The sequence below is a fragment of the Eptesicus fuscus genome, chromosome 18, assembly GCF_027574615.1.
Source record: "Eptesicus fuscus isolate TK198812 chromosome 18, DD_ASM_mEF_20220401, whole genome shotgun sequence".
Taxonomy (NCBI): Eukaryota; Metazoa; Chordata; class Mammalia; order Chiroptera; family Vespertilionidae; genus Eptesicus; species Eptesicus fuscus.
Window position 1 is genome coordinate 47,439,945 of NC_072490.1, and position 18,788 is coordinate 47,458,732.

General features: G+C 41.0%; 1 protein-coding gene across 1 annotated transcript in view; it reads right to left on the reverse strand.

The window, feature by feature from the left end:
• FHIT (fragile histidine triad diadenosine triphosphatase) overlaps window positions 1-18,788 on the reverse strand; it is a 1,079,335-nt gene that overhangs the window by 266,531 nt on the left and 794,016 nt on the right. The gene's annotated exons all lie outside the window — the stretch shown is intronic.

Below are 18,788 nucleotides of genomic sequence, written 5' to 3' on the forward strand. Positions count from 1 at the left end.
AGAGAGTGATGTAATTTAGGAGATCAGGGGAAGGGGGAAGTGTCACGTGGCTCAAGAGACCTTTCTTTCTTGAATTTACAGATTTCCTAGAAGCAACTTAAGCATTTCCCTAACCTGGTGTAGGAATAGACTCAAGGCTTCTATGAATCTCCTAAAAGTGTTTGCAAAATCGGATCTGAGTGTGTGTATACTGGTCTCTTTTGGTCTTCTGCTTGCAAAAAATTCTTAGTCTCCTGATTCCAATTAAGATAAGAATCACTGATTTAAATTAACAGAATTATTTGAAATTAGTCCCCAAGAGAATGATTAAAAACAAGCTCTCACTTTTATTCACTTTAGCTTAGAATCTAATAAACCCTCTCATGAAGAGTGAAAGAAAATTTTACTCCGTGTCTGAGCAATGTGTTCATGAGGATGAACCCTCCATAAAAGACAAACTAAGTTTTTCTTTTTTAATGGCATAACACTAAAATCATTTTAATCTTATTCAACAGTGAACAATTTAAGACGTGTCTCCTCCAACAAAAGACAGCTGGACACATAAAGATGATTGTGTGATCCATTCAAAATTAAAGAATAGGCTAAATCATTTACAACAATAAAAATGCAGAAAATCCTACCAGAAAAAAAAAAAAAAAGTGAAAACTCTAAATGCAAATGATTTCCATATGTTTCCAAAACAGGAAGCAAAAGACATTGTCATGTCACTCTGGTAGCTTCCAGAATAGAAAAAGTTAATCAGGCAGCCTTTAAAAACAAAGAAGGAATTCATTTAAAAAAATTAATTTAAAAAAACCAGAAACTTCAGCAATGAACTAGATTGCCACAGTGTCAAGAAAGCAGGCTTTGTCAAGGCAATAATTTGTATGCAAATATAGCTCAGCATTCATCACTAAATCTCCAAAGCCTGTAAAAGAAAAAGTTTGTTCCTTCCATCTGCCAGAAAAGGCTCTCACATCTTTAAAACAACAATAGTTTTAAAAATACATTCACAAATATAGGGTTTCAAACCAGAAACTCCTTCTAAGCCACTCTTTTTCTGCAAATCTCCTAGCCTGTGTCTTTGTTAACACTGGGTTAATATTTACACCTACCTCACTGGGGTGTATGAGGGTTTTGTTTTGTTTTTTTAAATAATAGCATATTTCATGCCATAAAGTAAAGCTGAACGAATGGTTGCTTTTTACAATAGTCAATAGAAGTGAATTCTTTAAAGGCCTCCCTCTGTCCAGCATCCCAGTCTTGGCAACCACATGGGGATATGTTATATAAACACTCACCCACTAACTCCAGGGTCATCATTTACAACCTAGAACTTCACTCATTCCTCATTTAAAATTCCCCCCTAGTTTTCCACATTCCACTCACCTACCCATCTCCATTCCCTCACATTATCTCTGTCTGTATTTGTCTTCCTCATCAAACTCTAACATCACTGGAAGCAGGATCTAGCTATAAGTTATATTATAATTTCTTCTTCCTCTCTGGTTTGAACTACATGAATTTTAAAAACATAATTGGTAACAATAATTAAAAACCCATAACATAAAAACAAATACATAAAAAATATTTAGACTATCTAAAGTGCATTTAAGATTTGCAACTTTTCTCAGCCCTTCCCTTTCCAAATGTTTAGACAGAATAACACATGATAGTTTGCCTACTGTTTAAATTATGATATCCAGCCAAAACCGGTTTGGCTCAGTGGATAGAGCGTCGGTCTGCGGACTGGAAGGTCCCGGGTTCGATTCCAGTCAAGGGCATGTACATTGGTTGCGGGCACATCCCCCGGTGGGGGGTGTGCAGGAGGCAGCTGGTCGATGTCTCTCTCTCATCGATGTTTCTAGCTCTCTATCCTTCTCCCTTCCTCTGTGAAAAATCAATAAAATATATTAAAAAAAAATTATGATATCCAACAATTTAAAAGGATCTAAAAAATACCAACTTTAACCCAAGTTTCACACATACTTGAATTTCATTTTGTATGTAATTGAAAAAATATTTAAGCATGCCTATGGAAAGCAAAAGTGGTGGAGACAGATGCTCTGGCAATTTCAGAACAGCTTTTCATTTGTATGTTATCATTCTTCTTGCAGGATCCTAAAATTCCCTCAGATATTTATATGCTCAGATATTAAAAACATATCTTTGGTTCCTACCAGTCTCTGGCATGGAGAATCCGATATTGGCCCCAATATCTCTCATTACCAATATCACCATGATCACCACCATCTTTGCCATCATTACTTAAAACAAGGTTGAAATTGCTTGAATCGCCACCATTGTTGCTAAAAGAAGTGTCTGAAATTTCTTCCTGATGACTAACTGTTCCTGTAGTAGATAGCAACCTCAAGCACTACGCCATGGAGTAGAGAGGTTCTACCATCACTAATGCTTTTTACTCAAAATCTCAGCTGTTCATCTTAATCTACAAAAAGGAAAACAAAAGCAAGAATAAGTCAAATGGAGAGAGAGTAGTATTAAGGATTTTCAATGTCATTGATATCCCTGTGTCCATAATAATGTACCTAATATAGGTCTCATTGGCTACAGAGTGTTATCCAGTGGAACTTCTGCAGTGAGAGAAATGTTCTGTATCCTATACTGTCCAGTACAGTATAACAACTGGTAATAATGGACAAACTGAAAAACCCACGTCCCAAGGTGGGCAGACACTACTCACATGGTTATTCTAAGAGAAACTAGAAGTTTGAATGCTACACGTAATTCCCTCATACTTAACTTCGGCAACTGCAGGCAGCCCTCACCTCACATGATTCCAACGTGCACACATTCCACTGTCCACAGTTTAGTTAAATAACATCAGTTCCCCAACATACAGTTGAAATGTCAGTCACTGTGGCTTATTACCTTGGAGCCTATGCATACAGTACTAATCCAGCAGGAGGGCTCCAGTCCACAAGTCACTATGTTTAATAACGGATGTGCCCAGGGATCAGTGACCAGCCCTGCCACTTCCTTTAACTCTGTCGGTGATTGGTCCCTGTCTCTGTCACTTGGTCACAGACAGCCCGCAAGCCTCCTGGTCTTCCACTGATGAACCCCAATGACATTTTACAACAATGGCCAACAAATATGAAAGTGAGACATAGAAACAAAGAGCAGTGATGCTGGACTTGAAATGAAAATCAAATGTAAATGCGGCGATAGGAGAAATAGCTGTGCGGACAGGAACTCCGTGAAGGCAAACGTATCGACACGCGTGCAGGACGTGGTTATGCTGAAAAGGAGGAAGATGCACCAGAGGATGATGCCAGGAAAGAAATTCACATTGTCAAAAACTTCACCGTATCTCACTACCTTGAAGCACAAAGGATAAAACGTTGCAAACGGACCCAAACTCAGAAAGGAGTATGAGAATTTGCCAAAGCACAGAAAAGATGCTCTTTGTATTTTAAATTGTCCGACCACAAAAAGCAGGCAAGCACTCTTCAAACTATTCTTTACAAATGTTTTCCAAAGAACATTTAATGCTCAGTGTTTCTAATGTTTTAAATGACTGTGTACTGAATAAGTATGTCTTAATATTTTTATTTCCCAATATGCTTTAACAAACAAGAGTTTTAGGTGTTTTAACAAAAAATGTTAACGGTCATGGAACAATCAGAATTCTCCCCATTGATAATTGCAATTGCTTTGAATTGTTTCAGATACGCATTGTTTGTCAGCCCCACACTGCTGTACACAGTGAACATGCCTGTACTCATATCCTGGACAGGACAGATAGGAGGTATGACTAACGGGTACAGATTAACACCTGGGCCAGGAACCAGTGTCACACTCTACCTGCATCCCAGAGACAGCAGGAGAGTGTGTTGAAGAAATCAGAGTGTGTAAATGACTTTGGAAAGATGTGTTTATCCAATACTCTATCCAGGAAGGTTCTGTGCTTCTGAGTTCTCCCAACAGATTGTCTGGCAAAAATAAAGTTAAGAATTTACTTTTATTCTATCCCAAATAGCTTAGTTGAGAACTGCATGTTACAAAACCTCCTGACCCCTGAATCCATCATTAAATCTGGCTGTTAAGCATTAAGCTTTATCCGCCAAATGTTCCCCTGTACATAACAATATGAAGGGAGGAGGTTACATAATGGGTGACATCAACGCCATGGATGGCTTCCATTTAATGTGGGTGATGAACAACGAGCAAAAATCCTTGTTTTGAGGCAACAAAGGGGATGTAGATGTAGCTGTGTCCTTCCCCTCATGACGTTTTACCTCAGGCACTTTCTATAGTGCATTACCTGCCACCAGTCTGTTTCCAGAGGGTAGGAGTTGTGGGGCATGAAGAGGGTAAAGGGGATCAACTTTATATGGTGATGGAAGGAGACTAGACTTTGGGTGGTAAGCACACAGTGGAGTACACAGATGTTGTACTATAAAGTTGTACACCAGAAACATATATAATGCTACTTACCAATGTTACCCTAAGAAATTTAATTTTTTAAAAAAAAGAGAGAGAGACCATCTCATTCATCCTTCAATTCAAAGGACTGCTCTTGAGGGCCTGGCTCGGTTTCAGTTCAAATGTCACCTCTTAGGGGACGTGTCTGCTCCATCTGAAGCACCCCTTCCTCCATAACTACTCCCACGTTTGTGTTCTTCAGAACCTCTTCACATTTTGGAACTACAGTGGTCGTTTATGGTTTCTTATTTCCTAACTAGCATGTAAACTGAGATGAGAATAGAAGTCATACATGTGTGGTTTTCCGAGGTATTCTAGTGCCCTGTACGGTTCCCGAACATAGAGAGCTTTCTAAACTCTGAGTAAATGGGTAGGTATACGGTTTGAATAAATATCTATGTGAGTGAATGACTATTTGAATGATTGGCTGTTAAAATGGATCACTGACTAATTAATAAATTAGACTGAACTATTATTTTAATAAATCGAAGGAGAAGAAACTTAACTGTTTTTCTCTTAGATCAGTGGTTCCCAACCTTTTTTTGGCCATGCTCCACCTAAGCATCTCTAAAATCCTGATGCCCGCCCCCCTGTGACATATAATTCTTATTATTCAAAAAGTAAACTCCTATTCACATGGAGGAAGCCTACAAGGCCATTTATTAACTTGGTCTAAACAAGCTGCCAATGAACATGCATCTATGAGAAAGAAAAATAAAAGAACAAAAGGACAGTTGAATTACTGAGGAAGAAATCACTAAGAAATTGTTAAAATAATATGAAGTGATATGAAAAAATAGCAAGTAAAGTTTTAAAACATATAATAAAGATCTGAAATGGATAAATATGTCACAATATATATTTATATACTGTATATGAGGCCTCTAGAACCATAAGAAATGCAAAAAATTCACTGTTAATAACTCATTCTCGCATTGCCCCCCTTAAAAGTCAAATTGCCCCCCTTAAAAGTCAAATTGCCCCCCTGTGGGGCATGTGCCCCACTTTGGGAACCACTGCCTTAGATCATGTTTCACGTCCACAACAGAACATTATCTGGGTTCTTTCTTTTCCTAAGTTTTGCCTTTAGACAAAACTAAATATGACAATTCTTGCAGCGGGTGAGCTCCCCAGGCCCAGCCCACCATTTGCTCATCTACCAGACAAAGGACTCTCACTTCTCAGCAGCATGTGTGACAACAGCTTGGGAATTTTTGTTGAGAATAAGCTCAAGAGGAGTCGACAGAGAAATGTTGTTTCTACAAAACACATTTATCTCAGACTGCGAATGCAAGTCTGATATTGAGTTGAGGGAGGTGATTTCTCACTCTGATCTTTGTTGGCAAGGCTACTTGTGCAGTTTTCTGTCAACATGGGAGCCGCCGGAGACAGCCTATCACACATTCACAGAGAGAATACATTTAGAGAGGAAGATCAGAGAAAATGGAAATGAGAACACAAGGGCCAACCTTTAAGGCATGGCCTTGGAAAGGCTGTCGTGATGGGGGAGAAAGATGTAGGCTATCCGACTAGTAAATGATAGGGCAGAAAGAAACTAGCAAATGGTGGAACAGAACTGGACTGCAGCGTGTGGGCTGGGGGTAACCTGATCTGTATTCATATTCCATTTCTACTGCCTTTTAGCTATTTGACTTTGGGCAAATAAATTATTTGAGTCTCAGTAACTTCATCTGCTAAATGGGTATTACTTACTCTGTTTGAACTGCTTTCAAGGTAACCAAATAGCCCCACTGATGGAGTTATTAAAGTCTAGCTCTAAAAGTGGAAGAAAAAAACACTTACACAAAACCACCATTTCAATCCCTAATGACATAACTTGTCCAAGTAAAATTATTCATAGATGATATAAGACTTAGGTCATGAGTTGTTTTTTTTAATGTATATATTTTTATTGATTTCAGAGAGGAATGGAGAGGAAGAGAGAGATAGAAACATCGATGATGAGAGAGAATCATTGATTGGCTGCCTCCTGCATACCCACTACTGAGGATCAAGCTCGAAACCCGGGCATGTGCCCTTGACCAGAATCGAACCTGGGACCCTTCAGTCCCCAGGCTGATGGGGACTGAAATGATAATGTTACAGTTGTTGCAAATGTCTTGAAATATCATAGGGCAGGCCATGAGTTCTTAACCTGGGTGAGGCTGGGGGTGGAGGGGAGGTGTCCCATGAACAATTAGGGAAGATGCATGGAGAGAAGAGAGGGAATGCATCAATATGTATGCTGCAATTTGTTTGCATGAACTTCTAACTGAAATTTTGCATCTCCTTAAATCACAAATGTATGTAGTACAGTAGTATTAATAGTAGTAACATGCCCTACTCGGTTTGGCTCAGTAGATAGAGCATCGGCCTGTGGATTCGATTTTGGTCAAGGGCACATACCTTGGTTGCAGGCTCCTCCCCAGCCCGAACCCTGGTCAGGGCTCATGCAGGAGGCAACCAATCAATGTGTTTATCTCACAACAATGATTCTCTCCATCTTTCCCTCTCTTCCACACTCCCTAAAAATCAATGGAAAAATATCCTCAGGTGAGTATTCACAACAACAACAAAAAAAGTAATAACACTAGTACCTATGATTTTATCATAGTGTAAATCATAGATATTTAAAAATATATAAAATGATAATGTTATAGTTGTTGCAAATGTCTTGAAATATCATTTACTCTATAATTATTCATCAATTCTGAGTATTACAAAATTATAGTAGTCATTATACCTGCCACCAGTTCTTGTTATTTAATTTGTAATAAAGTAGGGCTTATTTCTCTATATTTCAGATTTGCTCTTTAATATTGTAATAATTGCTATTCAGTAACATCAATTTCCTTTGTATTTGTATATACATAATTTTCCCAATTTAAAAGTATTTTTGGGAGAAAAGAAATCATATTTTTAAAAATATATAAAATGATAACTTTATAGCTGTTGTAAACGTCAAGAAATATCATTTACTCCACAATTATTCATCAATTCTGATGTTACAAAATTATAGTACTCATTATACCTGCCACCAGTTCTTGTTATTTAATATGTACTAAAGTAGGGCATATTTCTCTATATTTCAGATTTGCTCTTTAATATTATAATAACTGTTATTCAGAAACACCAGTTTCCTTTGTATTTGAATATGCTTAATTTTCCTCATTTTAAAAACGTTTTTGAGAGAAGAGAGCTACAGGCTTCTCCATGTGCCAACAGGACACACCCACAGAAAAGGATGAGACTCCTGCTTTAGATGAAAGGTGAGTGGGAGCTTTATGATGGAGGAATTAGGGTGTCACTCTCTAAATCAGCTGATCAACTTCAGGACCCGAAGAGTGGGACATCCAGACATTATGCCTCCCTACAAAATGTAATTTGAAGTATACTGCATTGCAACAAACACTTGAACCTGGAAATAATTGATCCTTAAACCACACTGTCTAATAAAACTTTCTGTGATGATGAAAATGTGCTGTTTGTGGCTCAGTGGATAGAGCGTCGGCCTGCGGACTGGAGAGTCCCAGGTTTGATTCCGGTCAAGGTCATGTACTTTGGTTGTGGGCACATCCCCAGTAGGGGGTGTGCAAGAGGCAGCTGATCAATGTTTCTCTCTCATCGATGTTTCTAACTCTCTAATCCTCTCCCTTCCTCTTTGTAAAAAAATAAGTAAAATATATTTTTAAAAAATGTGCTGTTTGTGCTACCCAATACTTCAGCCACTAGCTGCATTTGAAATGTGGCCAGAGCAAGGGAGCAACTGATTTTAAAATTTTGTTTTGTTGTAATTAATTTTTATTTAAATAGTCATATGCAGCTAGTATGTACATATAACAACCATCCTTAGAGCTTTTACAAAACACACAAGCTAGAGAAATAAGTTAAATAATACCAAGGAAAAGCCAACAGACAAATCCAGATTATAGAATGGTCTGTAAGAAAACTGACCCAGTTAAAAATATGTATCAATATCAAATAATATTGTATTAAATGAATACTAAAATAAATTACCAAATGTAATGTGGAGATCATGTTTGGATCCTGATCCAACCAGTTCATGATAAAAAGACATTTTCAGCCCTGGCCGGTGTCCAAATGGTTAGAGCATCGGCCCAGGCACCTAAGAGTTGTGGTTTTGATTCCTAGTCAAGGGCACATACTTGGGTTGCAGGTTTGATCCCCAGCCCTGGTCAGTGATCATGTGGGAGGCAACCAATTGATGTGTCTCTTTCACATCGATGTTTTTCTCTCTCCCTCTCCCTCCCTCCCACTTTCTCTAAAAAAATCAATGAAAAAAAATATCCTCAGGTGAGGATTAACAACAACAATAAAAAAGACATTTTGAAACAATCACAGAAACTTGAATATTCCACTATATTAAGAAATTACTATTAATTTTGTTAGGTACAATAATGGAATTAGGAAATATTTACAGTTTTTAAAGGTGCATATCAATATATGTAGAATTGAGACAAAAACCAGTTCTAAGAACTGCCTTAAATTACCTTAGCAAAAACAGAAGCGTATAGATGAAGCAAGTATAGCAAAATCTAGGTAACCATTGAATCTGGTTGAAAGTATAAAATCTTTTCTATTATGTTTACTACTTCTGAGTATTTTGAAATAATCCAAAATGACTTGTAAGTGTGATAATGTGGGTATAGTGACTGACATGTAGCAAGCACTCAATAAATGTTAATTAGCAACTATTAACATCATGATTTTTCATAATCCCTAAAGCCAAACCTAAGATGGATTAGTAAAATGTACAAAAATTAGCTTTGGGCTCAATATGCAAATAAACTTTTTACCAGTTGAAAGCTCTATGAAGATGGAAATACTTTGTCTCCTGAGGCGGTGGTCTGAAAAATATTCCTAATAACAAAAGCAGCAGTGGCTTGCATTCATGGAGCACATATGTGGCAGACATGGGTCGAAGCCCTTTCCACATATTCCCTCATTTAATCTCCCAACGATGTCCTTAGACAGGTACTCCTACCGTTCCCGCCAGAGCTGTGCCAGCAGAGACGGATCAGTTGGGGAGGATGTTGCAGAGGCAGGTCAAGGTGAATGGCGTTGCTAGCTGCCCTTTGCCATTCTTGGCAACCCTGAACCCTCCTGCTTCAATGAACATGTCACTCCAAAGAATTGCACAGGCTAGCCAGCTGGCTGGCTCCCACGCAGCCAGTGAACAGAGCGATTCTCCATTCTACTTACTGAAAGGCCTTTAAACATCACCTTCCTTTTCAAGTGGGAGACTAAAATCCCACAAGAATTTAATTATCAGTAGGCAAGGGGAGGGTATGATCAAGAAAATGCTATATTTCAACCGCTTCATTTCTCCATTTTCAAATTCCCCATAAATTAGAGGGAAGTATCTTCCCCAGGCTGCCATCTGACCAAGATATGTCCGTGGTATATCTTTGTCAACAGGTTTCAGAATATAAATCCAGATTACGAAAACTAAAGTTGATATAAGGCTATTGTCATAGATTGTATCATTTGGAAAGAAATATTGGTGACCTTATCCAGCATGACTGTTCTAATAGTAATAAAATTGAATCTTGGAAGATTACACTTCTGGTCAAAGTAGTAAAATGTGACCTTATTCAATTCAACGTTGACATTTATTATACTAATTCACATGTAAAAAATTGCATTAAAATGATATGAAAGCCCTGGTTAGAAATGGAAATGTTTAAGAAGTTCAGAAATAAGATTTCACTCTCCCAGTCATTCACAGAATTGAGCCTGTTTGATGCAAATCAAACTAAATTTCCTTCACCGATCTCTGGTTCAATTCTACTTTATTATTATTACCATCTCGTTCATACAGAATGAATTTTTTTCCTGATGCCTCTTCAAACATTTTATAAACCTTAACTCACTTTCATCATGCTCCGGGGGAAAAGATAACACCGAGAAATGAATATGCAAACTTGACCCAGAGGATCAAGCCATCTGCTATGGCAGAGTCTCTTCCTGCCCATAAAACCCTGCTTAGTGCTGATTCCCGTGAAGGAGCAGAGCGGGACAGCCACACAGACTCTGCAGACTGGCCACCGTGTGGAGAAAAGGTGTCATTTAATTACTATACCAGAAAAATTTTTTTCAAAATTTATTTTTCAATTACAGTTTATATTCAGTATAACTTTTATCAGTGTCAGGCATACAGTATAGTGGTTAGAAAATCATGTACTTCACAAAGTGGTTACCTTTCCCATGATGTTTCAAGTACCCACCTGGCCCCATACACAGTTATTATGATATTATTAACTATACTAGAGGCCTGGTGCACAAAATTCATGCACATGGGGGGGCGGGGAGGGTCCCCTCAGCCCAGCCTGCACCCTCTCCAATCTGGGACCCTTTGGGGGACTGCCGGTTTAGGCCCGATCCCAGAGATTGGGACTAAACCGGCAGTCGGATATCCCTCTCACAATACTGGACCGCTGGCTCCTAACCACTCACCTACCTGCCTGCCTATTGCCCCTAACTGCCTCTGCCTGCCAGCCTGATCACCCCCAACTGCTCCCCACCCCACCGACCTGGTTGCCCCCAACTGCCCCTCCTGCCGGTCTGGTCACCTCACGCAGCCTGCTGCTCGGTCATTTGGTCGCCCCTCACTAACCCCCCTGCCAGCCTGGTCACCCCACACAGTCTGTTCAGTCGTCCGTTCGGTTGCGACGGTCACTTAGGCTTTTATATAGATAGACTAGAGGCCCGGTGCACGAAATTCGTGCACGGAGGGGAGTTCTCCCTCAGCCAAGCCTGTACCTTCTCCAATCTGGGACATCCCTCTCACAATCCAGGACTGCTGGCTCCCAACTGCTTGCTTGCCTGCCTGCCTTCCTGATTGCCCCTAACCGCTTCTCCTGCCAGCCTGATCACCCCCTAACCACTCCGCTGCCAGCCTGTTTGCCCCCAACTTCCCTCCTCTGCTGGCCTGGTCACCCCTAACTGCCCTCTCCTGCAGGGTTGATCACCTCCAACTGCCCTTTCTTGCAGGCCTGGTTCCTCTCAACTGCCCTCCCTTGCAGGCCGGGTGCCTCCCAACTGCCCTCTCCTGCTGGCCATCTTGTGCTGGCCATCTTGTGTCCACATGGGGGCAGCTATGTTGTGTGTTGCAGTGATGATCAATCTGCATATTATTCTTTTATTAGATAGGATAGAGGCCTGGTACAGGGGTGGGGGCCAGCTGGTTTGCCCTGAAGGGCGTCCTGGATCAGGTGGGGTTTCCCTTGGGGTGTGGGGTGGCCTGAGCGAGGGGCCTGTGGTGGTTTGCAGGCTGGCCACGCCCCCTGGCAACCCAAGCAGAGGCCCTGGTATCTGGAATTTATTTTCCTTCTACAATTGAAACTTTGTAGCCTGGAGCGGAGCCAAGCCTGGGGTTCCCTCAGAGGCCACAGCCATTTGTGTTGGGATTATAATTGACACTTTGTTGCCTTAAGTGGGTGGGCCCAGCTAGGGTGTGTGGAAAGCTTTGCTTCCCCTGTTGCCGGCAGCAACCCTAGCCTGCTCTCTCAAGCTCCATTCTGCCGCCATTTGTTTGAATTTGTTTACCTTCTATAATTGAAACTTTGTAGCTTGAGTGGAGGCTTAGGCCTGGCAATGGCAGGCGGAAAGCTTGGCTTCCTCTGTTACCTAGGAAACCTTGCTCTCTGTGGCTGTAGCCATCTTGGTTTGGGTTAATTTGCATACTCACTCTGATTGGATGGTGGGCGTGGCTTGTGGGCGTGGCTTGTGAGTGTGTCGGAGGTGTGGTCAATTTGCATATTTGTCTATTATTAGATTAGACTAGAGGCCCAGGGCACGAAATTCGTGCATGGGGGGGTGTATCCCTCAGCCCAGACTGCACCCTCTCCAATCTGGGACCCCTCGAGGGATGTCCGACTGCCCGTTTAGGCCCAATCCCACCGGGCAGTCGGACACCCCTCTCACAATCCAGGACTGCTGGTTCCCAACCACTCATCTGCCTGCCTGCCTGATTGCCCCTAACTGCTTCTGCCTGCCAGCCTGCTCACACCCTAACCACTCCCCTGCCAGCCTGATTGATGCCTAACTGCTCCCCTACCAGCCTGTTTGCCCCTAACTGCCCTCCCCTGCAGGCCTGGTCCCCCCTAACTGCCCTCCCCTGCAGGCCTGGTTACCTCTAACTGCCCTCTCCTGCAGGCTTGATCACCCCCAACTGCCCTCCTCTGCCAGCCTGGTCACCCCTAACTGCCCTCCACTGCTGGCCTGATCACCCACAACTGCCCTCCCTTGCAGGCCATCTTGTGGTGGCCATCTTGTGGGTGGTCCCTCCTAACTGCCCTCCCCTGCTGGCCATCTTGTGGTGGCCATCTTGTATCCACATGGGGGCAGCCATCTTTGACCACATGGGGGAAGCCATCTTGTGTGTTGGAGTGATGGTCAATTTGCTTATAATTCTTTTATTAGATAGGATTCCCTATGCTGTGATCTACATCTCTGTGACTGTTCTGTAACTACCAAATTGTACTGCTTAATCCTCTCACCATTTTTAGCCAGACCCCATCCCCTCTCCTCTGACAACTTTCAGTCTGTTCTCTTTACCTGAGTCTGTTTCTATTTTGTTTGTTTATTTTGTTCTTTAAATTTCCCATATAAATGAAATCATATAGTATTTGTCTTCCTCTGTCTGACTTCTTTCATTTAGTATAATACCCTCTAAGTTCATCCATGCTGTTGCAAATGGTAAGATCTCATTCTTTTTTTATAGCTGAGTAGTATTCCATTGTGTAAGTATATGGCAGCTTATTTATCCACTCATCTATATAGGTGGGCACTTGGGTTGCTTCCTTATCTTGACTATTGCAAATAATGCTGTAATGAACATAGGGGTGCAAAAAACTCTTTTTAATTAGTAGTTGAGTTTCTTTGAATATATTCCCATAAGTGGAATTGCTGGGTCCTAAGGCAATTCCATTTTAATTTTTTGAGGAACCTCCACACTGTTTTCCACAGTGTTTCTACCAATCTGCATTCCTACCAACAGTGCGCTAGGTTTCCCTTTCTCTATGTCCTTGCCAGCAAAACATATTTTTTTAAAGACTGGGTCAATTTCCTATTTTGGATGGGTGGTAGGAATATATAGCTTTATTAGTAACCATGGGATTCTCTCTCTTTTTTCCATGTAAAAATACAAGTTAATAAAAATACTTTGTTTTGCAGAGACTGCCTCTATTCCACCCCCAGATTTCATGGAAGCTCCATGGCCACTGCTGATGTGGCTGCAATGCCCACACTCCTGCTGTGTCCATGTACACATCCCTGCACACCACTTTTCCTCCCTTACATATGTTTTGTGTACTTTCAGTTTGGTGTAGAGCATGAAATAACACAATAAATTAAGGGAGAGGTCAACACACACCACAAAATGTTTCTTTTCTCTTCAGCGTCAGCCCTAAGTTCCTGGCTCACTGTGGCAGGTCTCAACTTGCTCTAATCTTGTTTTTCACCATTCTCACTAATGCTTCCAGGCTTCAACCAAAAATTAAATCTTTACTTCACTTCTTGCTTGCTATTGGTCCATTTGGGGCCAGTAGATCAGCTTCACCTGCCTTTGTTCCTCAGGCAGCCAGGCTGGAAGAGTAACCAGCAGCTCAAACATGGCTAGGAGCCATGCCAGGGGGAAAGAAAGCTCTGTAGGGTCTTGCACCAGAAGATAGAGGCTTAGCCCCACAGTGACACATTCATTGCCATAACTAGCCCCAGGGTTTCAGCATACCACAAGTGCAATTCTACCATATGCCTGGATGAGGTGGGGAACTGAAAATATGTGGCCAACACCATTAATGACTCCTTATCTCCCCATCTCCCAAATCTTACAATTCTTCCAGATCTAGGTTGGATCCCACCTCCTCAAAATGCCAGCCCTGTTACCTCTTGCTGAAATGACACTGTTCACACTTTTAACAGACACAGCATGTTGTTTTACCTCCTAAGGCCCTATGACTGTAAGAACAGTGTGTTTCCACTGGGATTTTGTGTTTCCCACAATGCCTTGCTAGATAAATATTGCTTGAATGATTGAACGAGGCCATGTGCATAATCAGAGCTTCATCTCCAAAGACTTCAAATACCCTTGAGGACAATAATACTAACAAGTAATAAGCCTTTTATTTTTATTCTTATTTATATCATAAAGATACTTAAAGCAACATTAAAAAGATCATAAAGATGAAATAACTATGTGCCCATAATTCCACCCCCCTAAACCAACAACTGTTTTCATTTCTTTTCTTTCTAGTTCTATTTTAAAAATATGCATCTCTTTTTCCCCCCATTTCCTTTCCATAGCTACATTCAGGTGGACACAGAGGTAGGAAAAAGTCTAGATAGAAGTGACTGCCCCCTCAGCATGCCTTTTAATCTTCCCCAAGGCAAGAACACATTGAGTCACATATTAAGACTCGTTTGTGTTTTCCACCAGAGGAGTGCCAGCAATTTAAAGATTCCAAGCTATTCAGTACAGTCATCATCATTCAGAAATTACTGCACCCTTCCCCACCACTTCTGACCCCACTCCAGAAGAAATCACCTCCAGTGAAAGGAGCTTAGTTTCCATCATTTGAAGGGGGAAAAATGAACACTATTTGCTAAATCTTGGACAATTTTGAAAAATACCAATGGGAGGGTGAAAACTGCCGATGTTAGCATGTGTTGGTCCATCAGTAAGACACCATTAACAAGACCTAACAACTTGAAAGTTTTAACCTCACTCTTGAATTTATCTTATTTTATTATCTTTTTGTTCCATTTAGCTTACCTACTTGTTTTTATTTTATTACTAGTGGCCTGGTGCACAGATTCATGCACATTGAAAGGAAATTAATTAGAAGAAATATTTTAATGTCACTATTTGCCCTTTCTCTAAGTGCCAATAATTAGTCTTCAGATACATTCTTTTGACAATACCAGCTTCTTTCGGCTTCAGAGGTACGTTGTGCCAAAAGTTGGTTTTCAGACATATTCTGTCGACTACACCGCTTTCTTTCAGCTTCAGAATGTCAACAAAAACAACCAAATTCACGATTGACAATGACAGATCAAAACACACGTGTGCAATTGGCTCCAGCAAGAGCTTTATATGTATCGTGCATGCAGGCGTCAATGTTTATTTTTAAATTGCCAGTGCGTGTCATATGTCCCAGCCAGTGGGTCAGTTGGATGGTCGGACGAACTTACAGTCAGTCACTTAGCCTTTTATATCTACTCTTCCTATTTTTGTAAGTTGAGTTAAACCTTTTTTGAAATAAGGTGGAATATCCATACACAATGTATTTTTGTATTTATACATACTACCAAACAGCACTAGGAAGTCATACTGGAGTTGATAAATAATACAGGTAACAGGTAGTCATTTAATCCATTTAGCTTACTTAAGATCAAATAAGTCTTAAAATTGTACACAGAGCTACTTCTATACTAAGAAGGAAAAATCACCTAAACACCTTGCAATCTTATTAAATTTCACAGGAATGATTTCTTGCCTACTTTATATTTTAATAGCTGATAGATTATTAGGTTTTCAAGCTACAATATTTTAAAATTTCATGTTCAGTTTTTCACCACTTCCACAAGCACACATAATTTACACTCTTACATTTTTTGAAAGGGCTTATTATTTTATGTGCCATAGTTATTGATCTGAATCAAATCTTTTTTACCTAATTCAACAAAATACTGTGGGAATAAAATGTGACTATTTGCAAATGGTAACCACTGCCATAGTTCAGACGGAGTCTGCCAAGCCTACTTTATTATAAATAATGTTGTATATTTTCTAAGAGTCTGATAATACCCACTTCAAATATAAACATTCCCTTGAAATTTGTCAAAATAAAAATGTACCCATAAATAATATTTTCAGATATGACTACAGCTAGTTGGTAGCACATTTCTCTTTAATTTTAATACTGTCTCAATATTCATGAAATACATGGCAGTTCAATCGTTGTTTTCATGAGTTGTGCCTTCGTTAAGGTGCAAAACATTAAACACCTGGGAAGACGCTCAACCTATTCCTGAGGGAGAAATTTCAGTAACAAATGAAAAAGATACATGTTTTAGCTGAAAAAGTCACTTGCTGCTGATAAAGAATTTATAGTAGAACGTTCCAATAGAGCAGAAGAAAGCAGTATGAGAGGAAAATTAATATTCAATCAGGAATAGCTACCATGGCATGGAACAGAAATCACAAAGCCAAAACTGAACACTCATCAAATTTCCATACAAAAAAACTAAACACACACTATGGTTCCAGTGTGCTAACGCTGTGTAACAATATACCCCAAAGGCTGTGACTGAAATGCGGTCATCATGATGACCTCTCATGTTTCTCAAGGTCCGGTGTTTTACAGCATCCCTGCCAGGGGGTTCCATCTCCATCTCTCATGAGGCTGAACTCAGACAATGGCCGGGGCCAAGGTCACACTGAAGGCTTCTTCCCTAGTATATACATGACGGGAACCTGCGCTGGGAAGACTCAGTTAGGGGCACCCTTCTCCAGATTTGTGTGCAATTCCTTTGTGGTCTTTCCAGCAGAGTGACTTCAGGGCAGCCAGATTTTGCACATGTCCCAAGAGAAAGAAAGAACCGAGCAAAACCGCAGTTCTTCAAGGACTTACATTAGAGCTCACACAGCTTCACTCTGCCACATTCTGCTGGGCGAGGCATTTTCAAAGGTCCAACCCGGTTCAGGTGGAGGGAACATACACTGCACTTCTTGATGAAGAGTGTCATCGTCACACTGAACAGGAGCATGTTTTGATGTGCTTATATCTCTGGGAAATCCAATCTGCCATGTTGAGCTACATAGGTCATTTACATTTGTAAAACTAACCAGCACTATAATCTGCCAGGGAAGGATAATAGCCAAATTCCAATGTCTGCTTCAGGTTTACAAATTTAATTAGGAATAATAAACGTTCGTTAACTTAAAAGACCAGGTATGATCAGAGACTCAGTGCCCGAAAATAGTAACATGGCTAGTACGTGTATGAAATGTAAAACTGTAAGATCTAAACTTCAATTATAACTTAAACATTTTATCACTGTTTCTAGAATATCATTGACTTTAACAAAGGCACAATGATTCACGTTGAACAATTTCCCCAGACAATTCCTGGGTAGAGCGGTGCTTGCTATTCTTTCCCACAGGAGTTAGCTTCCTTTTGGAATTTTGCTAGAAGAAACCTTCAGCAGAAAATGAAAATGCTTCCAGGGTTAATCAATTCATGACAGACTGGCCATGTGTCTAACTTATTTCCTAGGTACCTACTAGTACAACGAGCCAAAAGCCTTGTGAGGCCCTAGGGACCCGGCAATGAGCAAGTGAGACAGAAATCCCCGCCAGCCTCAGTCACATATGCTGACCCTGAGCCAGTCCTGTGGTGGCCACAGAGCAGCAGGGGGTTCACTGGTCGGCTGTGAGTAGAGAGGGGAACTTGGGGGACCCAGGAGGAATTCCAACATTTTGGGCGGTTGGTTTGAGGAGAAGAAGCCTACAAAGGAAACTGAAAGGATTTTCTAGGACATCGGAACACAGAAAGAAAAGGGGGCAGTTGAGAGGTCAGGAGAAAAGTTCCAGAGAAGAGAGGGGTCAATTGTGTCAAGTAAGCTTAAGGACTGAAGACGGGAACAAATACAGCTTGCAAAACATCAACAGCGATGTGAGAGAGACGCATGGATTGGTTGCCTCCTGCACTCGATCCGGCCTGGGCTGGGGAAGGAACCTGCAACCCAGGTACTTGCCCTTGACCAGGTATCAAACCCAAGACCCTTCGCTCTACCACTGAGCCACATCAGCCAGGGCTTGACTTTCTTTTCTTTAAATATGTTTTTATTGATTTCAGAGAGAAAGGGAGAGGGAGAGAGAGATAGAAACATTAATGATGAGAGAGAATCATTGATCAGCTGCCTCTTGCAAGCCCTGTACTGGGGATCGAGCCCACAACCCCGGCATGTGCCCTGGACTGTAATCGAACCTGGGAGCTTTCAGTCCGCAGGCCGACACTGTCCACTGAGCCAAACCAGCGAGGGCACCTTTCCGTTCTTCATAGCATACTGAAATTATAACTAGCATGGGGGACACAGACCAGGGTTCATCCACATATGAGCTCTTCATACTAACCCTCTCCACTCTACTCTCCCACGCCTGGTTCCTGACTCTCTTGTTCTTAAAAAGTGTGAACTGGTTCAGAGAGCCTAGACCAGTGGTCGGCAAACTCATTAGTCAACAGAGCCAAATATCAACAGGACAACGATTGAAATTTCTTTTGAGAGCCAAATTTTTTAAACTTAAACTTCTTCTAACACCACTTCTTCAAAAT